The following is a 13,993-nucleotide window of genomic DNA, read 5'->3' as shown; positions in this document are numbered from 1 at the left end:
TTGGCAGCACGCCACCTCAGCCTTGGTGGCTTTGGCGGTAGTCTTCTTCACCTTCTTGGTGACAGGGTTGGAGGCCACCGCTCGGACAGCAACGCGTCTGTGGGTGCGCTGCTCAGGGTCCCGCTCAGCGGCTTGCAGCGTAGCCGCGAGCCACTCCTCAAGCTACGCCCCCTCGCTGACCTCCTCCTCCTCCTAGAGCTCCCGTGCATCTAGCCCAGCAAAGTTGTCCCCTGCAAGCTCTTCCCCGGCAGATCCTTCACGGTTTGAACCTCGCTTCCGCCCTAGGTAGAACTCCCGTCCTCAGCTCTCCCCTTGCCCTTTTTGGCCTATCCTGCCTTCCTCATCTCCGTAAGGCATGCGGCCTTGTCCTCCTCGACCCTCTTCAAAATATACGCCACCTCTGCAGAGGAGGTGGGCTTATACATTCTGGTTACAGTCCTCGTGGTCGTCTCCACCAGGGTGTTCGACCACTCGAGCTCTTCATCCAGGGTGGGTAGCTGCCAAGTGCTTGCTACCCCTTCAGCGTTGCAGTCCGGCATACATTTCAATATATGGTCTCGGGCAGAATTGATATTCAGAAGGATGACGGTTGTCGGGAGCTTGAACAACTCGAAGTGACCAAACACTTGGTCGCACAACCAGGCATGACCATAAATGACAAGTTGTTGTCCAATCCTGGAAGAAACCTCATCCTATCTGTCGCATCGCCATACAGCCACGCGAATTTGTCCCTTTCCTGCGACCGCGAGAAGCGGCAGAGAAGAAAGTCTGCCCCGCACATGCTCGATGGTTAACCGGGCAGTCTTCAAATGGGTGATCCTATTAATTGTCGGGCGTAGCCTATCCTCAATAAGGGCTTTCATGCTCCGAGCCTTGCCGCGCTCGACACATTCCTTCTGGGCTTTGCAAAAGTCAGGGGCTTCCTTATCCTGGATCCAGTACCAATCTCCTCTATATTCGTCCCACCTCTCATGCTGTTACCCAAGGAGGTAATCTGAGATCTTCCTCGCCACGCATGGCATCCAGCTAATGATTCCGTAGCGGTAAACTTGGCTCTCCACACGCGGGACGAAGTAATGCTGGAACAGATCCACATTGGGCTTAACTCCGATGAAATTCTCGCACAAATGCGCAAAGATGGTCATAGTTGCCATTGCGTTCGGCCTGAAATCAAGGAGGTGGAACCCATAGATATTCATGATTGCCACAAAGAACTCGGAGAAGGGGCGACTGTCGGTGTCAGAACCGGTAGATCTCGGGTAGGGGGCCCAAGTTGTGTGTCTGAGGATCAAAGGTAACTATCGAGAAGGGACACAGTGTTTACCCAGGTTCGGGCCCTCTTAATGGAGGTAAAACCCTACTCCCGCTTGATTATATTTCAGGGTATAGGGGTTACAAGAGTTAATCTACCTTGAGATTGATTCGGCTAACCCTAGAGAGCTAGCCTAGCAATGTTGTGATCCTGCCTCCGATCTAACCCTCTGGTTTATATAGACACCAGATGGTCCTAGAGTTGTACAAAGTTGGTTTTACAGAAATGAACAATATATTCAGACACCAATGCTTGCCATCCATGCACGTGAGAGTCCCCACCATACACGAGAGAAATCTTCTGTCTTGTATCTTGACGGCCCATCAGCCCAACCCAAATCAATAGACCGGACGCCCGAGGACCCCCTAGTCCAGGACTCGCACAGTAGCCCCTAAACCAGTCTTCAATGATGATATATTTGGCGCTCAGATTGTCTTCGACATTGCAAGGCGGGTTCCTTAAAGAATACACATCGGCTTTCCTCTGTAAAAGAATTGTATCCGACTTGTTGGAATAAACACAACATTTAGCCGCGAAGACAGGATATAAAAAACGAGAACAGTGTCTTTTACTGACAACTTTTTTGACGAAGCATCATACTTGACCTTTCGGCATTTCAAACCGTTTTCACACCCCGTGCTCCGTGTTTTGAGGCCACACCTTATTGGCACGTACTGTCAAAACAGAGATCGTGCCCACTTAATACAGGATTGCATATCAATGATATTTGGGTAATCCAACCAACTCCGGCGCATACCCACATTGGGAATAGGCGAGGTTTTAAGGCTTGGGGAGCGGGCGCTCGGTATTCTCGGCCTATATAAGCGGATAAAGATCCACCGTTTCTATCCTGCACCTTCTTCCTCCCTCAGCCTTCCCACCTTTGAGCTCCAGCGCCCAAGCTCTGATCCTCCCCACCACCACCATCCTCTCCATTCATGTCCGTATATGTCTTTCAAGGCAAGTGGGTGGCCTCCTCCATAAAGGAGAAAGACGCCAAGGAGCTCCAGGATGCGGGGTACCTGAGTACGGACATTGCGTATAGGATCCCTGCCAAGAAGCAGGTCATCCCTACCCCAGAGCCCGGCAAAAGGGTGGTATTTATCCCCCACTTCCTCTGTGGACTAGGGTTTCCACTTCTCCCTTTTGTCAGCGGCCTCATGTTCTATTACGGGCTAGATTTCCATGATCTAGCCCCCAAACTCCTTCATCCACATCTCGGTGTTTATCGTCGTGTGTGAGGCGCTCCTCCGCATTCCCCCCACTTCGGCTTCTGGCTCATACTCTTCAGCGTGAAGCCAAAGGTCGTGCACGGGCATCACGCAGACTGCGGAGGTGCCATGGTGAGCAAACTTCCCAACGTCACCTGGTCCAAAGGGGCCTTCATGGAAACTATGAAGATATGGCAGCAGGAGTGGTTCCACATACCAAACCTCGCGGCACCAACTAGGCGGCCACTCCTAAGTTTAGATCCGGACACCCAATGCGGCTCGCGTCATGGATCAACAAGGGTCTGGACTAGGGGTCAGCCGACGAGGTGATGCTACTGCAAAAGTGCATCAAAAGTATGATAGCAAAGAACACCAGCCTCACTGACGTGGTTCAGGTGATGCTATTCTACTGGACCCTTCCCTGCCAGCGCCGACCTCTGCATATGTGGGAGTTCAATCCAGAAGGGCCGTGGACCCTACAAGGATTCTTCGGCATGATGCACGAAGATATCTGGAGGCTGCTTTTCAATCCACAAAAGTCGTGGCCGGAGATGACTGGCGACATCGGCCTCGACTGCGCTCACCCAGCCTTCCGAGTAAGTTTTAGTTTCCGAACATAATTTAGTTCAAAAATCATAGGGCTGTATTGAGAATTTCATACTTTAAACATGGCTGGATGAAGAAGGTGGAGCGGATCAAGTGTCTGGCTTTGCTTCCCGAAAACTCAGCTGATCCTCTGCTGACGAGGATGCTGGTTCTGGTGCTGTACCAGGCGCCAGAGAAGAAAACCAAGAAGAAGGGCAAGGAGGCCAAAAACGACCCTCGCCATAAAGGTCCCCTGGACACTATGTTCGAGGGTTCCGAAGCCCTCTCCTCCCACGAGGGAGATGAAGACAAAAAGGAGGAGGAGGAAGAGAGCAATTTTGCCCCTAAGGGGAGGAGGAAGAAAAGGGCGGCTTCCGTAGATCCAGAAACGGAAGCGTCCAAAAGGGGGAGGGTATCCCTCACGAACGACTCAGATTCGGATGTCGAAGTCATCCCCGAACATCGCCCCAGGTTAAGCCCCTAGCTCAGGATGCCTTACATACATCAGCGTTTTATGATTCTAGTTTTTAATACACTATATTGTGCATTCCAGTCCGGCCTGCAATATCCCTCAAATATCGTCTCCGGGGAATTCGCTGGAGCCGGGAATGGTGGAGAGCGAGATGCCTCCGCGGGCCTCCACGCCAACCGCTCCGGACGACACCAAAGTCTTGTCCTGAAGAGCCTCTCCAGGCCAAGGAGAGGTGCAGGAGGCCGTCAGGACTGCACCAGAGGGTAATACCTTGACTGCCGAAGACATGGGAGGGCCAACCCCCATGGAGACTGATGACGGGGGCCATGACCAATCCGGCCCCCAGCCAAACACTATTTCGGAGACCCATACGGTTCTAGAATCAGGCAAGCGACCCCCTTTGAGCGAGGGGTTTGTCGACTCCATGGGCAACCTCCATCAATCCGGAAGTGCCGGATACTTTGGCGGAAGCGCTTCTTCGTGCTTCCATCGTGGAGGAGCACAGTACCCTGATGGGTTTGGTGGTTGAGAAGATTGAGTCCGCCAAAAGCGGGCTGAACGAAGCCTTTTACCAGCCTGTTAACAGGCTTTGAGGTATGCGATGTAATTTTCTAACCGATTTTAATAAAGGAATATGCCTGTGTATAGATACTAGCCCTTGAGACTCTGTCCTGTTTTGAAGAAGCCAGACAAAGGATCACATAGTGTTCGGAAGAGGTGACACTGTATTGTACAACAAGCATCCCTGCTGGCGACGAGCACTCAGTCTGCCGAAGTTTCCGAACTTACTCAGAAACTACGGCTGGCCGATGAAGAGGTTGTTTGCATTACAAAGTGGTTTGAGGAGATGCAAGGTATGCGTGCATTGAGTACATATCTCGAATTGTATATGTGTTAGTTGGTTGAAACAGACTAAAAATGTTTTAACGGTGCCCGCAGTTGGCGCCAATGAGGTCGAGTCCCTCAAAAGCGCCCCCGCCGAAGCCAAGAAGGAGGCGGAGGCGAGCAAGGCGGCCGTGGACAAGGCGACCAAAAGCTTAGAGGAGGAGCAGACCACCCGCCAACGACATGAGGCGCGGGTGGGTGAGGTCGAAAAGGAGCTCAAGGACGCCATTGCTAGATGCAAGTCCTTGGAGCAGACGAGTTCAAAATAGGCCACCGAGATCGCCAAAGCCCGTGAGAGGCTGAAGGAAGCCGGGCTGATGCGAGAACACTTGCCAGGAGATCCAAGAGGCGAGGCGGATTGCGGCTGGTAAGGCCTTTAGTATGCAGAGTAGGTGTGCCAGTAGAAGATATATATTACTAACCCGAGTACATAGTTCTCCAAGCACCTTTGAATACTTGCCAAGGAGAATTGTAGACGCCACAGCATTCTTCCAAGCCGAAGAGGGGAGCTCAACAGAGAAACTGTTCTGGTCGCAGTACCTTGTGCTGGAGCTTCCAGTGCCCCTGAGCGACCAGATGAAGCAGCTGTTTGAGCTGCATAGGGTCGCCGGCCTGGCCATGAAGGACGTAATAGTTTGTCTGTGGCCGGCCGAAGCCGTACCCAGCAGCCACTTCGGGCTCGTGAAGAGGCTAGTGGAGGCGCTTCCTCGAATTGATGCCCTTAAGCGGTCATCCTGTATTGAGGGTGCTCGGATGGCCTTTGCCCGTGTGAAGGTTCAGTGGGCGAAGATGAAGGCTACCAAGATTGCCACCTGAGAGAAACCTGAGGCCAAGGAGCACCGGCGGCCAGAGAGGTACTTCGATGAGGTCCTCGAGGAAGCCCGTATTGTAGAAGGCCAGTGCTCCAAGGACATAATATTTGAGTAGTTGTATCCGGTTGTAAGAGTTCTGTAATGAACTCGTAGTGTATGATAGTTATGTTTATGCATTATTATGAGTTTACAATCCTATTTTTCTCTTTATATATCTAAAAGTTTACCAGTCATCGGCTTCAATGCCCATGTAGATACTACAGGGGTGCTCGGGATCGTATGACCACACTTTTTCCAACGTCTTGGTCCGATGGAGGAGTCGTCTTGCGAAGTGAACTAGGCAATCAGACTATGCGGTTTTAGTACTTTCACTTCAGCCATAAGAGTCCATTGGTGGAGCTAAGTAGTAGACCCTCGTTGCATGATCGGCAATCCGATGTGCGACACCTTTGCAACGTGGCTGGTAAAAAAAACAACCCCTCGTATAACACGGCACAAATCGCGAACGATTCGTAGTATAACACTAAGTCACCAGATCGCTCACCCACTCTCGCTTATCAAGATGGTCAGTTTTCGGCTTTCTTTACTGAGGTACTTGGCCGAGCGAACCGGAAATACAATCATAGTAGTTCTCTCTTTACTACCTTAGCTGAACTTGTGGAACATAAGGTGGCAAACATAGGAGCGGGGAAACCAAACTATAGACCAAAGACATGATTCGGAGCAGATGCATATAATGCAATATCTGGGATGCTGAAGAGTTCCCTATGGGTGTTCAGACTTTTAAGAATTTAGCGGGGCCGAATACAACCCTTGGTATGGCAACCGTGTCAAACCACGTATGTCAGTCGAATCATGAGGAATAGCGCAGATGACAAGGAAAAGATCCAATCCCCAACCGGAAGGTGATAATCATCTGTGCCCTTTATATCTTTATTGATATGTCGACGACAGGCAATGTCGTTCAATATTAAAGTCATATTACGTGCCTAAGGAAAAAAGAAAAGGGAAAGTCTAACGCAGGGCCTAAAAATCATAGTTCGGAAAAGAAGCTCTCATGATGCGCTGCCGCATGTATGCGCCTTTCCTCCTAAGTAGCGAGTCCTCTGAGATGAGAGTTTGATGGTTGGGACGTGCTGGCCTTAGAAGGATCTCCTGCAACGACCATCTTGTAAGTAGGGCTCTTCATGAACCTGCGTTAAAAGGGAAAGGATATGTGCGGTCCAATTATGGTCAAGCCGTGTAATGGACCTATTTTGTAGTGTGCCTCCAGCGTCGCCCAAGGTATTTTTAGTGTGTAATTGTGTATGCGCGGTACGTAAGCTGCGACCTGATGGGGCGATCGGCAGAGGCCGAACTGCTAATCAAGGTTCATTGACTTATCACAATTGTGTGCGGACCGGACTTGCTTAGATACGTCATTGGATTTATTGGCCGGTGAACTGTTCGGCTTGGCTTCTATACACTTCGGCTGCAAGGGCCACGGTGTGCTCTTCAGTACGGAGTGAGCGCTTCATATTACACTACAAAAAAAGACACATCCGTGACATTTTGGGCCGAACAAATTTTTTTATATCATACTTATGACACTTCTATGACAATAATTGTGAAAAAACCCGGTATCATCATAGATGTGGTGGGCTCTTACTTCTATGAAAATCATGACAAAAAATGGGCTTTTCGTCCTGGGCGGGCCGGAGACGTAGATCCATGACATTCTTTGGGTCGTCCATGACAGAAAAAATGTGGTAGAAGCGAGGGCGAGGAAAATTTCGGGGAGTTCCCGGTTATGGTGGGTGGTCGGGGGCTGAGCGATGCGCGTTTCTGTCATACACGTACGCGCGTGTGTGCGAGGTGTTGGGCTCTAACCGAACCCGAGCGAGGCGTTGGGCTCTAATTGAACCCGAGCGATTGCACTAGCTACCTTACTAAACCCAAGTGATTCCTTCGCTACTGCTGCTAACTAGAGCCGATCGAACCTTGCTACCTCCTTCCCTTGAAGAACAGTGAGTGTTGTTGGGGGGGGGGGGTTGGATGAACAGTTCCTGGTGGGAATGGATGAATAGGACCCCGTGGTGTTGCCTCTGGATGAACAGGACCCTGATCGAGCCGGTTGGGGGTGGATGAACAAGACCCCGTGGAGGGCTGGATGAAGAGGACGACCATGTGGAGGGCTGGATGAACATTAGCCGCTGGAGGGATGGATGAACAGTAGCCCGTGGAGGGGTGGTTGAGCAGGACCCACTAGAGAGGGCTGGTTGAACAGTAGCAAGTGGACGAGCGCGCGGTGGAGGCTGGATGAACAGGAGCCCGTGGATGAACAGTCGCAGGTGGAGGATGAAGGAGGTCGACGGGGGATGAACAGTATCCTGTAGAGTCCCGTTTTGCGGTACGCCACACCCCTCCCGATGAACGGGACCCCCGTTTCGACCGTAGCGCTCCAACACGAGTCTGTTTCCTCCGTTTTGCGGTACGCCACAACCCTCCCGATCAACATTACCCCGTTTTGACCATAGTAGGTCCAATGGAAGTCTGTTTCCTCCGTTTTGCGGTACGCCAGACCCCTCCCGATGAACATGATCCCATTTCGACCATGGCCAGTCGAACACAAGGCCGTTTCCTCCATTCTGCGGTACACTAGGCCTCCTATCCATCGGCTGTTCCATCCAAGCCGGTTGGTTCCCACGCGTTCCGTTGCCTCGTGGTGAACACAACGCATTCCGTTGCCTCCCCATGAACACGACGACAACGTAGTTTCTCCGTTCCAACCCAGCCATGTACACGAGCCTTGGCCATACGTATGCATGAGTAGGCGTTTGAGACACCGCTCGTATGTACGTACGTGGCCGTATTTTCTTTGTTGCACCCTGGACGATGTACGTGCGTGTACATGCTACGGGAGCGCCTCTACTACGACCCACGCGTGCCTCTACATCGACCAGTATGTGCGTACATGTTCAGGACCAGAATGACAATGCTACATATGCTTCGACTAGGTGGGTCCCGACTGTTAGGCACTTCCTTGCGTGCGAAGATGTAGCTCGTGGGCCCCAGCAGTCAGGGGGCGAATCGTTTTTTCGTAATATGGACGCACTTCCTTGCATGCGAAGATGTAACTGGTGGGTCCCAGTAGTCAGGGGGAAATGTTTTTTCACGAAAAATGGTGGCCTGTCCGGTGGGTCCCTGCTGTCAGGTGGAGGAATCATTATTTTCCGCGTAATAAGGAGGCACTTCCTTGCTGTGGTCGTGGACCCAACTGTCAGCCTCTCCACGTACAGTGATCTTCCGATGGAAGTCGTTCCTTGACCATGTTGACCACACCGCGCCGAGAGCACCAGGGCGGTGGACGATGGTGAGGCCTAGGAAGGGGGCGACACAGAGCCGAGGAAGACGCGACAGTGGATGCCCACGCGGAGAGGAGTACGAGGGTTCACTGGTTTGGCTTCGGTGTGACGCTGCCGTCACCGCAGAATAACAGGGGGTGTGCTTGAGTGGAGGGATGGCATGGCCAGCGGTGGGAGTACTAGGGGGCGGTGAGGCCTCTGTGATATGTATCCAACGTATCTATAATTTTTGAAATGTTCCATGCTTTTATATTACCCGTTTTGGATGTTTATGGGCTTTACTTTGCACTTTTATATCATTTTTGGGACTAACCTACGAACCGGAGGCCCAGCCCGTATTGCTGTTTTTTTTGCCTATTTCAGTGTTTCGAAGAAAAGGAATATCAAACGGAGTCCAAACGGAATGAAACCTTTGGGAGCGTGATTTTTGGAATGAACACGATCCAGAGGACTTGGAGTGGAAGTCAAGCAACAGCCGAGGCGGCCACGAGGGTGGAGGGCGCGCCCCCCTATTGGGTGCGCCCCCTGTCTCGTGGGCCCCTCGGGCGTCCACCGACCTACTTCTTCCTCCTATATATACCCATGTACCCCGAAAACATCAGGGGAGCCAACGAAAATTCCACCGTCGTAACCTTTTGTATCAGCGAGATCCCATCTTTGAGCCTTCGTCGGTGCTCTGCCGGAGGGGGAATCGACCATGGAGGGCCTCTACATCATCTCCAAGGCCTCTCCGATGAGTTGTGAGTAGTTTACCACAGACCTTCGGGTCCATAGTTATTAACTAGATGGCTTCTTGTCTCTCTTTGAATCACAATACCAAGTTCTCCTTGATCTTCTTGGAGATCTATTCGATGTAACTCTTTTTGCGGTGTGTTTGTTGAGATCCGATGAATTGTGAGTTTGTGATCAAGTTTATCTATGAGAAATATTTGAATCTCCTCTGAATTCTCTTATGTGTGATCAAGTTATGTTTGCAAGTCTCTTCGAATTATCAGTTTGGTTTGGCCTACTAGATTGGTCTTTCTTGCAATGGGAGAAGTGCTTAGCTTTGGGTTCAATCTTGTGGTGTCCTTTCCCAGTGACAGCAGGGGCAGCAAGGCACGTATCATATTGTTGCCATCGAGGATAAAAAGATGGGGTTTATATCATATTGCATGAGTTTATCCCTCTACATCATCTCATCTTTCTTAATGTGTTACTCTGTTCTTTATGAACTTAATACTCTAGATGCATGCTGGATAGCGGTCGATGTGTGGAGTAATAGTAGTACATCCAGGCAGGAGTTGGCCTACTTGTCACGGATGTGATGCCTATATACATGATCATGCCTAGATAATCTCATAATTATTCACTTTTCTATCAATTGCTCGACAGTAATTTGTTCACCCACCGTAATACTTATGCTATCTTGAGAGAAGCCACTAGTGAAATCTATGGCCCCGGGTCTATCTTTTATCATATAAGCTTTCAATCTACTTTTATTTGCATCTTTACTTTTCCAATCTATATTATAAAATACCAAAAATATATTTATCTTATCGTATTATCTCTATCAGATCTCACTTTCGCAAGTGGCCGTGAAGGGATTGACAAGCCCTTTATTGCGTTGGTTGCGAGTTCTTGTTTGTTTGTATAGGTGCGTGGGACTTTTGAGGAGCCTCCTACTGGATTGATACCTTGGTTCTCAAAAACTGAGGGGAAATACTTACGCTGCTATTGCTGCTATTGCGCGCCCGCTGTCTCGTGGGCCCCTCGGGCGGCCACCGACGTACTTCTTCCTCCTATATATACCTACGTACCCCGAAAACATCCAGGAGCACCACGAAACACAATTTCCACCGCCGTAACCTTCTGTATCCGCGAGATCCCATCTTGGCGCCCTTGTCTGCACTCTGCCGGAGGGGGAAGCAACCATGGAGGGCCTCTACATCAACATCCTTGCCCCTCCGATGAGTTGTGAGTAGTTTACCACAGACCTTTGGGTCCATAGTTATTAGCTAGATGGCTTCTTCTCTCTTTTTGGGTCTCAATACAATGTTCTCCCCCTCTCTTGTGGACATCTATTCGATGTAATCTCTTTTTGCGTTGTGTTTATCGAGATCCGATGAATTGTGGGTTTATGATCAAGTTTATCTATGAATAATATTTGAATCTTCTCTGAATTCTTTTATGTATGATTGAATTATCTTTGCAAGTCACTTCGAATTATCAGTTTGGTTTGGCCTACTAGATTGGTCTTTCTTTCCATGGGAGAAGTGCTTAGCTTTGGGTTCAATCTTGCGGTGTCCTTACCCAGTGACAGAAAGGGTTGCAAGGCACATATTGTATTGTTGCCATCGAGGATAACAAGATGGGGTTTATATCATATTGCATGTGTTTATCCCTCTACATCATGTCTTCTTGCTTAATGCGTTGCTCTGTTCTTATGAACTTAATACTCTAGAAGCATGTTGGATAGCGGTCGATGTGTGGAGTAATAGTAGTAGATGCAGGCAGTAGTCGGTCTACTTGTTATGGACGTGATGCCTATATACATGATCATGCCTAGATAACATCATAACTATGCCTTTTCTATCAATTGCTCGATAGTAATTTGTTCACCCACCGTAATACTTATGCTATCTTGAGAGAAGCCTCTAGTGAAACCTATGGCCCCCGGGTCTATCTTTTATCATATTAGCTTTCCATCTACTTTATTTGCATCTTTACTTTTTGCATCTATCTTACAAAATACCAAAAATATATTTATCTTATCATACTATCTTTATTAGATCTCACTTTCGCAAGTGGCCGTGAAGGGATTGACAACCCCTTTATTGCGTTGGTTGCGAGTTCTTGTTTGTTTGTGTAGGTGCGTGGGACTTTTGAGGAGCCTCCTACTGGATTGATACCTTGGTTCTCAAAAACTGAGGGGAAATACTTACGCTGCTATTGCTGCATCACCCTTTCCTCTTCAAGGAAAACCAACACAAGCTCAATACGTAGCAAGAAGGAATTCTGGCACCGTTGCTAGGGAGGTCTTCGCTCAAGTCAAGACATACCAAGTACCCATCACAAACTCATCTCCCTCGCATTTACATTATTTGCCATTTGCCTCTCGTTTTCCTCTCCCCCACTTCACCCTCGCCATTTTATTCGCCCTCCCTGTCCCAATCTCCTCTCTCTTTCGCTTGCCTTTTTGGTTGCTTGTGTGTTGGATTACTTGTCGCGATGGCGCAAGATAATACCAAGTTGTGTGACTTTTCCAATACCAATAATAATGATTGCCTTAGTACGCCGATTGCTCCTCTTAATGATGTTGAGTCTTGTGAAATCAATGCTGCTTTGCTGAATCTTGTTATGAAAGATCAATTCTCCGACTTTGTTGATTTGTGTGAGATGAAAAAGAAGAAAGATACAGATAATGATATTGTTAAATTGAAGTTTTTTCCGTTTTCACTTAGGGATCGTGCTAAAGTTTGGTTTTCGTCTTTGCCTAAGAATAGTATTGATTCGTGGAATAAGTGAAAATATGCTTTTATCTCTAAGTATTTTTCTCTCGCTAAGATCATCTCTCTTAGGAACGATATTATGAATTTTAAACAACTTGATCATGAGCATGTTGCCCAATCTTGGGAAAGAATGAAATTGATAATTCGCAATTGCACTACTCATGGTTTGAATTTATGGATGATCATACAAAAATTTTATGCCGGATTGAATTTCGCTTCTAGAAATCTTTTAGATTCGGCCGCGGGAGGCACGTTTATGGAAATCACCTTAGGAGAAGCTACAAAACTCCTTGATAATATTATGGCTAATTATTCTCAATGGCACACCGAAAGATCTAAGAGTGCATGCTATAGTAGAAATTAATGTTTTGAGTGGAAAGATGGATGAACTTATGAAATTGTTTGCTACTAAGAGTTCTCCTATTGATCCCAATGATATGCCTTTGTCTACTTTGATTGAGAATAATAATGAATCTATGGATGTGAATTTTGTTGGTAGGAATAATTTTGGTAACAATGCTTATAGAGGAAACTTTAATCCTAGACCATTCCCTAGTAATTCCTCTAATAATTATGGAAATTCCTACAATAATTCTTATGGTAATTTTAATAAGATGCCCTCTGATTTTGAGAATAGTGTTAAAGAATTTATGATCTCTCAAAAGAATTGTAATACCTTACTTGAAGAAAAATTGCTTAAAGTTGATGATTTGGCTAGGAACGTTGATAGACTTTCGCTTGATGTTGATTCTTTGAAACTTAGATCTACTCCTCCTAAACATGATATCAGTTAGTCTCTCAAAGCTATGAGAATTTCCATTGATGAGTGTAAAGAAAGTACCGCTAAATTGCACGCTAAGAAAGATTGCTTTGTAAAAGCGTGCTCTTCTAGTTTCCATGAAAATAATGATGAAGATCTAAAAGTTATTTATGTGTCCCCTATTAAATCTTTGTTTTGCAATATCAATCTTAATAACTATGGGACTAGAGGTGAGTCAACTTTAGTTAAAAGGCGTCCCAATGATTCGGAGTTCTTAGATCTTGATGCTAAATTTGGTAAAAGTGGGATTGGAGAGATCAAGACTTTAAATAGCATTGAACCTACTATCTTGGATTTTAGGGAATTTAATTATGATAATTGTTCTTTATAAGATTGTATATCCTTGTTGCAATCCGTTGTGAATTCTCCTCATGCTTATAGTCAAAATAAAGCTTTTACCAAACATATTGTTGATGCCTTGATGCAATCTTATGATGAAAAACTTAATTTGGAAGTTTCTATACCTAGAAAACTTTATGATGAGTGGGAACCTACTATAAATATTAAAATTAAAGATCATGAGTGTTATGCTTTATGTGATTTGGGTGCTAGTGTTTCCATGATTCCGAAAACTTTATGTGATATTCTAGGTTTCCATGATCTTGATGATTGCTCTTTAAATTTGCACCTTGTGGATTCCACCATTAAAAAGCCAATAGGAAGGATCAATGATGTTCTAATTGTTGCAAATAGGAATTTGGTGCCCATAGATTTTATCGTTCTTGATATAGATTGCAATCTTTCTTGTCTTATTATTCTTGGTAGACCTTTCCTCAGAACGATTGGTGCAATTGTTGATATGAAGGAAGGGATTATTAGATTCCAATTTCCATTAAGGAAAGGCATGGATCACTTTCCAAGAAAGAAAGTCAAATTACCTTATGAATCTATCATGCGACTACTTATGAATTGAGTGCCAAAGATGGCACTACCTACATCTATCCTCGCTTTTATGCCTAGTTAGGGGCGTTAAACGATAGCGCTAGTTGGGAGGCAACCCAATTTTATTTGTGTCTTTTGTTTTTGCTTCTGTTTAGTAATAAATTTTGCATCTACCTTCT

The sequence above is a fragment of the Triticum dicoccoides genome, chromosome 2B (assembly GCF_002162155.2).
Source record: "Triticum dicoccoides isolate Atlit2015 ecotype Zavitan chromosome 2B, WEW_v2.0, whole genome shotgun sequence".
Taxonomy (NCBI): domain Eukaryota; kingdom Viridiplantae; phylum Streptophyta; class Magnoliopsida; order Poales; family Poaceae; genus Triticum; species Triticum dicoccoides.
This window is presented reverse-complemented; position numbering follows the sequence as displayed.